The following is a 10,521-nucleotide window of genomic DNA, read 5'->3' as shown; positions in this document are numbered from 1 at the left end:
TCAACTCTGTTTCTCCTGGTGTGACTGAACTGCAGCAAAGGTTGGATACATGACCTCAGCAAAAGCCAACAGAAGCATTTTGTGAGTCTATTGAAAGCATGGAATTTTCAATTAACTACTGTATATATTTTTAGTACTAGTCATAAACAGTATGTCACCCATTGTTTATGTCAAAAAAGTCACAAACTTTTTCTTCCCAGAAAGCCGATTTTTAGACTTCATTAACCCACCATTGCCTAAAACCTCCAGCCCTGGAAGACCTGACCTGAGGAGTTTGTTCATCTCAGTGAAAGAAGGAAGACGAGAAGCTCCTAAGGAAGGAGAGAGGGAGAGAGGGCTGGTTAATGTTGATTGTCAAATCAATCAGATTGAGAAACACCTGGGGGATCCATGATGCACCCTCTGCATGGGCCCTAGTCTTACGCAGGTAGAGCAGGAGACCTCCTGCTGTGGCCTCAGAGGTACCTTAAAGTCAGCCAGCTCAGCAGTAACTACCCCTTTAGCTGGCCCAAACCTCCTCCTTGAAATTCACAGACTGTGAGCATGCTCCCTTTGTGTGTGAACCTGTCTCCCACAGCTTTTTGCTGCCTCCATTTGCGGCTCACTCCACAGTCATATATCAATAACTAGATAGGACCTTGAAAAGCACCAAACTTGCCAAGAAGAGACATAATCAAAAGTCCCAATGTGGAGAGTTGCCGGGCAACCACAAAACATCTATCAGATGTGCCTTGGCAATACAGGTCCAGCATGGGATGACCCTCTGCCTTAGGGCACATGTGCTCAAGGAACAATTGGGAAGTATAAAAGCTTTGAAAAGGGAAGTGTAAAGGTGGTGTAGGCTCTATCACATCCAGCCAGCCCAGTATCGGAGTGAACTTCATTGGAAAGGATGGGTTCTGGGTCTGTAAAGATGAGCAAATGCAGGATCTTCAGTTGAAATAGAAGAGCCACCCTCTAGGGCACAATGGCCTTGGAGGAGGCTGTGCCTACATGGGCACAGGGTGTATGGAAACATTCTGAGTCCTTTATTTCATTTTGCTGTGATCCTGATGTTGCTGTGGAAAACTGAACTTGACTTTTTTTTTTAAAGATTTATTTATTTATTATGTATACAGTATTCTGCCTGCATGTGTCCCTGCAGGCCAGAAGAGGGCACCAGATCTCATTACAGATGGTTGTGAGCCACCATGTGGTTGCTGGGAATTGAACTCAGGACCTCTGGAAGAGCAGCCAGTGCTCTTAACCACTGAGCCATCTCTCCAGCCCCCCTGAACTTGACTTTTAAAAAGGAGATTCGGCCCTAGTGTTTGCCCTGTCTATGGTCTGCAACAGTCCACCTGGAACCCCTTTTCCCTGGATCTCAACATATTTACCTCCTAATGTCTCTTATCCCAACAGTGATAGTGATAACTTATGGGAAAATATAATAAGAACCTAATAAGTAAGTAGGCACTAATGTGTGATATCCCCAAAGAAGGGGAATGACGGTCTAGGTAGCAGCTTGGCTGTAAAGTGTCTGCCTTGTAATCACGGGCATCTGACTTTGATCTCAGCATTCACACTAAAAAAAAAGTTGGGAGTGAGAATGTGTATATTCCTAATCCCAGGGCTGAGGAAAGGAGATAGTTGGGCTAACACACACACACACACACACACACACACACACACACGCACGCACGCACGCACGCGCACACACACACACACACACACACATCTAGAGTACACACATAAGAGAAAACAGGATATTTCTCTGAGTCTGGCAGAAAGCTGTATTTTTTAATATGTATTGTTTTTTCTGTTCAATGGCTCATCTAAAAATACACTAAACTTTTAATTTCACATTTTTAAACAGCTTTTGCTGAGAGGTGTAATGGTGCACTGCCTCAGAGCTGTTCTAGGAACCATAATGCACCATCCTGTGCATCTCTCACAGGCCATCAATTCACAAGTGTTGGTGCATAAAGATTCTTAAGGTCCACAGGTCTCAGGACAAGCATGCATCCCTCAATGTCACCTCTCTCCCAACGTGTCATTGTTGAGAAATTACTGAACACCTGGGCCCCAGTCTACATGGGATCCTCTTTCTCAAATCCCCTCAGATCCCAGGCAGAGCTGGTAATAGATGCATCTGACCAGATGTTACCTTGCAAGGGATGCATTCTGTTTATTTCACTCTCCACATGACAGATGTAGCCCCATGCAGACAGAGTGTCGAGAACCCATGCCTTCAACGTATTCTGAAGCCGAAGCCGCTGTGTTTTCACAGGAGACCAAGGGACATAATGACTGTAGAAAACTATTACTTCTGAATAAGTAGGAGGCAAACCAGACATGGAGGCACATGGCTGCAGTCCCAGCATTTAGTAGGCTGGGGCAAAAGGATTATCACATGTTCAAGGCTAGCCGAGACTACATAGTGAGATTGAGACCAGCCTGAGCTACCTAGCAAGATCCTGCCTCAAAAAATAATAAAGTAGAAACAAAAAAACATGATGAAATCACGATTACTGGCAGCCTTTGTTATTTCACATTTTCAGGGGTTTATAAGCAAATGTGTGGCATGGGCTTCTGGAAGCCTTGCTGGGAATCTCGTCCCTAAGCTGCCAAATAGAGGATTGCACAGATCATTGCTATCTCCTTGGCTACCTGCCAGTTCTCTAGCTCCGTGGTTCTGAATAAAGGCAGAGGAAGAGGCCAGCAGGAGGACAGTGTGCTCTGTGGGCAGACTGTCTCCTTAACTGTGCTGCAGTCACAACTCAGAACAAGCTCCTTTTACCCAGGCTGCTGCAAATGCTGGTTTAACATCTGCTGGCAGCATTTATGGGTATCATAAAATATAAAGCAGCATTCACCTAGAGCTGGACCATACACACACACACTCACTCACTCACTCACACCAGCAAGAGTATTAGAAAGGGCTGTGCTGGGCATCGAATCACGCTGAGCTTAGGCTTCTGGGCTGTGAGATGAAACCACAGCAAATACCTAAGCACAGTAGTGGGAACCCAGGAACTGGAGGCAACCAAGTGATTCCATTAGTGACCTCCTCACTGCAGCCTCCTGATTGCAAACAGACAGATAGACAGACAGATAATAGGTAGGTAGGTAGATGAATGGATGGATAGATAGATAGATAGATAGATAGATAGATAGATAGATAGATAGATAGATAGACCCACCCACAGGCCAACCTAATCTAGATAAGTCCTCTTGGTTGGCTCAGGGCTTCTATCTATAGTAGCTTTAACACAAAGTGAGGTCACATTTCTCTCTCTCCCTTCTCACAGATCATGGTTGCACCTCACCACACCACATTCATTACCTGCCTATCCCTAATTCTCATGAGGATTTACTTCAACTTGAAGACAGTTTGGGGGTTTACTTCAGTTTGAAGACAATGATCTATGGAGGTTACCAGACAACCTGGATGATGATTCACAAAAATCAGTGGCAAGATAAATTGGAAATGAAACAAGACAGTTATTTGTATATTTAGAATTTGTGGTAATCTTTGTAACACACTGCCGATTATTGGCATCCCCTGAGGGCCCTAGGAACAATACACGTAGAACATTCCTTATGCAAAAAGCTTGGCATCAAAAGTGTTTCAGAATCTTTACATGTATATAAATAATGAAAAAATGTTGGATATCACACCATATCTAAACACAAACTTGAGGTCACAGAGAGATGCCTCAGCAGGTAAAACACTTTACAGACAAACCAAATGACCTTAGTTTAATCCCCAGAACCTACATAAAGATGGAAGAAGAAACAAGCTCCAAAGAGCTGTCCTCTTTCCTCCAGGCATTTGCTGTGACACGCGCGCGCACACACACACACTTTTTAAATAACATGAAATTAAATTTGTTTCATACACACTTATGCATATAGCTGGAAAGTAATTTTATAGAAGATTTTAGGGGGCCTGCATCATTGTTCTTGGCTTGCTTTGATTTGTTCTGACTATTGAGGCAGGGTCTCTCTAAGCTGCCCAGAGAACACAAACCAATTGGAGAGTGAATCGGAAACATATCGTGGTCTATTAATCAGCTCACAGGTACCTAGAGCAGTACTCCAGTTCTGCTTGGGAATCTCCACTTCATGTCTTCTCAGTGTATTATAGGGGTCTCCAGAAATTCATTCTCAATTTCCCCTGAATGATATTATCCTAAGCCACAAAACAAAGACACGGGCGGAGACTTGAGTTCAGTTTGTCATCCAAACAACCCATGATTCACTGGATGAGATTACACAGCTATAAAGATACCAGAGTAGAGAGAAAGAGAGAAAAGAGAGTCAAAACAACCTGAGGTCCAACCCCAACTTGACAACAAGAGGACCAAGGACCAAGTGACTGTCCCCTACAAGATCCATGTTGGATACCAACAACACCACTCTTCATCATGGTTACAAGAACTAAAGAGATACCATACCTGGCAATTTGCTGGCATTTTCCCCTTCCTGTTTTGAAGCATAGCTAATTTTACTAAGAATAGAATGTTCCAAATAACAAAAATTGCCATCAAGCCTCACAGTTCACCTAATGTCTTCTTCTGAAGAATGCAAGGGATTGAAAATGAAAATTTTAAAGGCATCTGCGTGGACAGAATCCACCTACATCTGAGAACACTGAAGGTTGAATCTTTGTTCTTGCTGCCAGCAATTAGATTTTGAAATTCTTTTTTTGTAAAAACACTCACACTGTTGCATCCAACCTGTTTGGATGGGACACCTGAGTCCTCAGGGTTTAAACATTGGATGTGAGAGTCATGTGGTGACCAGGAGGGATGCATGATGTGTCTCAGATCATTTATTTTCAAAAGAACTCTGAGTCAGGAGGGAAGAGAAGAAGAACTTCTAAAGAGTGATCCGTTTTGTGAGGCAAAGTAATACCATTTTATCCTGGGAAGTGAGATTGCTTTGATAGACTTACCTTAGTGCTGGAAGTCCAGTTATGGCTTTTCTACTTCCCCTTTGTATCACAGGGGCATGGCAGTGGGTGGAAAAGATGTCATATAGTTTTGTCTAGAATGTTCAAAGGCCCATATATTAAAGGTTCAGTCCCTTGTGCAATTGCAAGGTGGTGGGACATTTACAAGGGGTGACCTAGTAGGAAGTACTTCCATCATGGAGGGTGTGCACTTGAAGGTGACTGGAGCACCCTGGGCTCTCTCTCCTCCCTTTCAGTTCCCCTCCAAGAAGAGACTGATCTTGCTCTATCCTGGACTCTAACCCTACGCCCCAAACGACAGGACTGATTGGCCATGGGCAGAAGCTTCAAACGTGAGAACTGAAATAAAGCTTGCTTCTTTACAAGCTGATGATCTCCAGTATGTGTTACAGTGATGGAGAGCTGACTAACAATGGTCATGGAGAGTTGTTTCCCTTCCCACAATACCATGCTTCTGTCTCCCCCTTGTGTTCTGACAACTTCGTTAAGAGGTGGTTCTCTTTTGCTTGGGCAACAGCTATGTATCTCTCCATGTTGTCAAAACAATTCTCTAGTATTTCTTTTGTGTGTATACACTTGTGGAAACTGGATGCATGTGCCAGTATGTGTGCATGAATGTGAGACAAGCTCTCTCACTGATGTGGCTCACCAGCCAGTCCCAGTCATCCTCCTGTCTCTGCCTCCCAGCACTGGATTAGCAGGTGCACACTGCCTCAGTTGACATTTTCACATGGGTTCTGGAGACTGAACTTAGGTCCTCATGCATGCACAACAAACATTTTTTAGACTGGGCTGTCTCCTCAGTCCACATTAGTTTGTTTTGATCTTGAAAAACTGGATCTTTACATTCCCTGTCTGTTGCAAATGGAGGAACAAGGTCCCCTTATGGCTTTAAGGACCACTTTAAGGACAGCTGTGACACTGTGATGGAAATCATACTCAGACCACTATATGAAACTAAGGGATTTGTTAGAATCACAGGTCTTAGAGAGGAAGGTTTGCCAACCATACACGAAGCCCTAGGGAAGAAGTATACAGGAAGTAGGCTCAACCAAATGGGTGAGCAACCAAGAGAGCAGTCCCCTAGGAAACCACTTTTGTTGGGAAGCGTGCAAGCAAACGTTAGGAGATTTCATCAATGTGCAGGTTGTCAGTAGGACATGGCCAAAGGAGGGAAAGCCATGGTAGGGACCAACCTCACCATATTGGTGTACCTGGTTATCCAGGCAGGGTACTCATACCCTTTTTGAGAGATGTCAAGACATAAGTTCATTATGAAGTAAAATCTTGGGCGTGGGGGTCAGGAGTCACCTGGCTAGACTCTAGAGGCAGATGTACAGGGTACCATAAGATAAATAGGTTGGCTGTGGTGTGGGAAGGACCTGTTGGTTGGGATAGGAAGAGCAGGAACTCTTGAAAGCCTAGGGATTGGTGGTGGCACAGACAGGGGTAGCCAGACTAGGTTAAACTAGTCCCAGTGGGTCATGGGACTCAGGCTAGATCTAGGGGGCTTGGGAGGAGTGAGTAGATGGGAGTATAAGGCAGACTAGAACCTGGAGAAGGATGTCTGAAAATATAAGCTAAATAAACCATTTCCTCTCCTAAGTTATTTTTGGTTATAGTGCCTTATCATAGCAATAGAAAGGCCATTAGAATAAGCATTCAATTAAATTAGTAGATTTCAGAAAAAGAGAAACGAAAGGAAAAGGATCACAAACAGCAAATACAAGAAAAGAGTGTGGCTTGGACCCAAACTACATCAATAATTACATTAAATATGAATGAACTAACTAGGTCTATTAAAAAGCAATGGTTGTCAAATTGAATGAAAGAAAGATTCTACTGTGTGTATTTACAAGAGATGTACATTACATAAACAATGCGGGTAAGTTAGAAGCAAAATGATAGAAAGATATATCGTGCACATACAAATTATAAGGTAGTGGAGTAAAATGTAAGAGGTGCACTTGGGTATTTAGCTCAGTCATTGAGCATTGGTCTAGCAAACACAAGGCACCAGAAGACAGAAGTAAGACAATACAAAAGATAATCCAAGAGGTACAACAGTATTCATCATGATAGAAAGTAGAACTAAAGAAAGAGTCAAAGAAATGCTATGAAAATTTTCCTAGATTTGAAGGACATATACCTGCAGATTTAAAAAGCCCATCAGTGCCCAATAAAATCCCCTTCAGAATACCAGTGATAGAGCATACCAAAAATGCTGAGAGATTAAAAATATATAGGCACAAATTCTATGGTATGCATGACATCAGGCTTTTCAACCAAATCTTTAGAAAGCAACATTTTTCCCAAAGCCAAAGAAAAAATGATTATTAATCTAGTAGTTTACTCAGTTCAGCTACCATCCAAGTGTGACACAATCTAGATGATATCTAGCTATGCAACACCTTGAAAACTTCACTTTCCTATTCCAAAAGCTACTGATGGATATGCATTGCCTGGCAAGAGAGGAAAGCAGAGTTAGAGTTAGAGAAGCAGGGGCTGTGACTCTGCCGAGGGGAAGGAAAGTCTTAGGCTGGTGGAAATAGACGTGTCCTGAGGCTCTGGCAGAGCGTCAAGCCTACAGCATATTCAATGTAGGAGGTGACAGAGCAAACCGGGATGTCTGCAGGGGAGAAAATCGGATACATTTACATAGGAAAAACATTGGGTGAGGAGGATCTCCCAGCTCCCCTTGCAGTTAAGAATGAGCCAGTAATACAGTGCTGGCCAATGAGACGTAAGCTGCATTCTACTGAGTAGAAATGGTAGAAAGATGATTGTTTACCAATGAAAAACAATGTCAAAGACTGGCTGGCAGTCACATTGTGGTCCTGCCTCCTTCCTCCTGCCTAGAATGAGAATGTGGAACCTGAAGGACATGGAGGAGACATACTGAGCCCATCAGAGAAAAAGCCACACACTAAGGATTGTGCAACCCCACCTTCCATCTACCCCCACACTCCAAGCTAGGATCAGGATGCAACACCTGCATATCAACTAGTTCCCTATGTTCACCTGATTTCATTACATCTAAGCCATGTCCAACCTCTAGGGCCAACCCAACGCACACATCTTCTCTCCTGCCCCAACCTGCTCTGTCCACCTCCGACACAGAACAAAAGAAGTTCACATGCCCAGATCTCCTTGCAAAAATACAGACAACATGAAGAATTAAGGCAATATCTCCCCCCTAAAAAATCCACTAGTCTTATAGAAATGTCTGGCAATAAGAATTACCTAGATGAACCCCAAGACACAGAATTTAAAAGAGTAATCATAAACTTAATCAAAAAATTCAAGGAGTTTGAAGAAGACAAAAAGAAACAACTCAATAGACTTAAAGAGAATAAATACCTGATGATGCCCAGGAAAACACAAACCTAAGGCTGATGGAAACAATCCAGGATTTTAAAATGGAGTTCAATAAAGACATAGAAATATTGAAGAAAGTTCAAGCTTCAAAAAAGATGGAATTGAAAAACCCAACTACCTAGCTAGAACACCCTAAGGAAAGCCTTATGGGTAGAATGAACAAGCAGAAGATAGAACATTGGGACTTAGAGATAAAGTAGAGGATTGAGATGAAATAAGCAAATATGAAAAAGATTTAACACAGGAAAGGAACACACAGGAAATGTGGGACACCATGAAAGGATCAAACTTTTAAATTATAGGCATAAATGAGGAAGGATTCCTAATCAATGACATAGATATTCAACAAAATCATAGAAGAAAACTTCCCCAAACTAAGGAAAGACATTCACATGCTGATAAAAGAAACACATAGAACCCCAACTAGACTAGGCCAAGAAAGAAACAGCCCATAGCATATCATAATTAAAACATTAAGTATACAGAACAAAGAGATGTGTCTCCTAGGTGATGCCAAATCTATTCAAACTGACAATTAAGATTAATTATCACAGATGATAAAAGTATCCTCTGCTTCATTATAGCTAGAACTAAACATCTGATTGACTGAATTTTGCACATCTGAAATATATTTTTAGTTCATATATGTCTTAGGGTTTCTATTGCTGTGAAGAGACCATGATCATGGCAACTCTTATACAGGAAAAATATATAATTGGAGTGGCTTACATTTTGAGATGTTTAGTCCATTATCATCAGGCAGACATGGTGCTGGAGTTGGAGTTGAGGGTCCCACATCTTGACTTGCAAGTAACAGGAAGTGGTCTGTGTCACTGGGTGTAGCTTGAACATAGGAGACCTCAAAGACCACCCTCACAGTAACACACTTCCTCCAACAAAGCCACACCCACTCTAACAAGACCACACCTACTCCAACAAGGCCACACCCACTCCAACAAGGCCACACCTTCTAATAGTACCACTCCCTATGGAGGCCATTTTTTTTCAAACCACCACAATATATAACAGAATTTATTTCAATACTCCAAAGAGGACAATTCTTATACCATTATTGATTCTACACCTATGCCTGCCCATAGTTTGTGATGATACTAGGAAGAAGTGAGGGGTTTTAAAACAGAGTAGATATGTAAACATGGCATAATTGCTAGTAAGGTTGAATTCTCACTCTAAAATGAAGCTAAAAGTGTTTTATCCGTAGATTAATCCAGAACAGATTGCCATTCCCACCTTGAATGGGTGCCCAGAGACATCAAACATTAGCTCAAAAAAAAAAAAGGTTTCCAACTGAGGAAGAGAGAGAAGACCGTCAGAATAGACACACATTATGGTAAGTGTTTTCTACAGTAATCCTGACACTTAGCTGAGTGAAACAATTCATTAAGCCCCAAAAGCTTCGATAGATAATTAAAAACAATGTTGAAGAGAAAAATAATTGATGCAGACTCTAATAAGTGCAATGGATGGAAACCACAACTGGGTACTCTGGGGAAATGGCCGCCAGGAAAGCGCCTGCTGCACAGGTGCAAGGACCCGAGTTCCGTCTGCAGCACCCATGTTAAAAGCAGGCACTGTAGGACACACCTGCAACTCCAGGGCTGGGGATGTGCTGGCCCCCAGTCCAGCTGACCTGGTGAGCTCTGGTTTCAGGGAGAGACTGTCTCAAAGAATAAGGTGAAGAACAGTTGAGGGAGACACCCAGTGTCATCCTGCAGCCTTCACATGCACCTGCACACTGGGACACACACCTGCTTGCACGTGAGCATGCACACACATGCACATACACCTGTGCTTGCATGTGAACATATACACACACCTACTTGCATGTGAGCATGCACACACATGGTCATATACCTGCTTGCATGTGGACATGCACACACGTGCATATATCTGCTTGCATGTGAGTATGCACACACACAAAGAAAAGAAACAGAAACAGCAGCTGGGCCCCATTTCTGCAGTTGCAGAGTCTGATGCAGCTCCTCTCTGACCTGGAATGTTATCAATCCGCTCCTTGTCTCACACAGATTTTGCTTTTGTTTTCTCAGGTATTGATCATCTCTCAGCATAGGAAAGCTGAGTCAAACTAAGTTGCATGTGATCTTTGGCAGAGTCCCCTCTGAATATAAGGGGACTGGAAGTATGCCCTACCAGACAACTGCTTC

The sequence above is a fragment of the Peromyscus eremicus genome, chromosome 15 (genome assembly GCF_949786415.1).
Source record: "Peromyscus eremicus chromosome 15, PerEre_H2_v1, whole genome shotgun sequence".
Taxonomy (NCBI): Eukaryota; Metazoa; Chordata; class Mammalia; order Rodentia; family Cricetidae; genus Peromyscus; species Peromyscus eremicus.
This window is presented reverse-complemented; position numbering follows the sequence as displayed.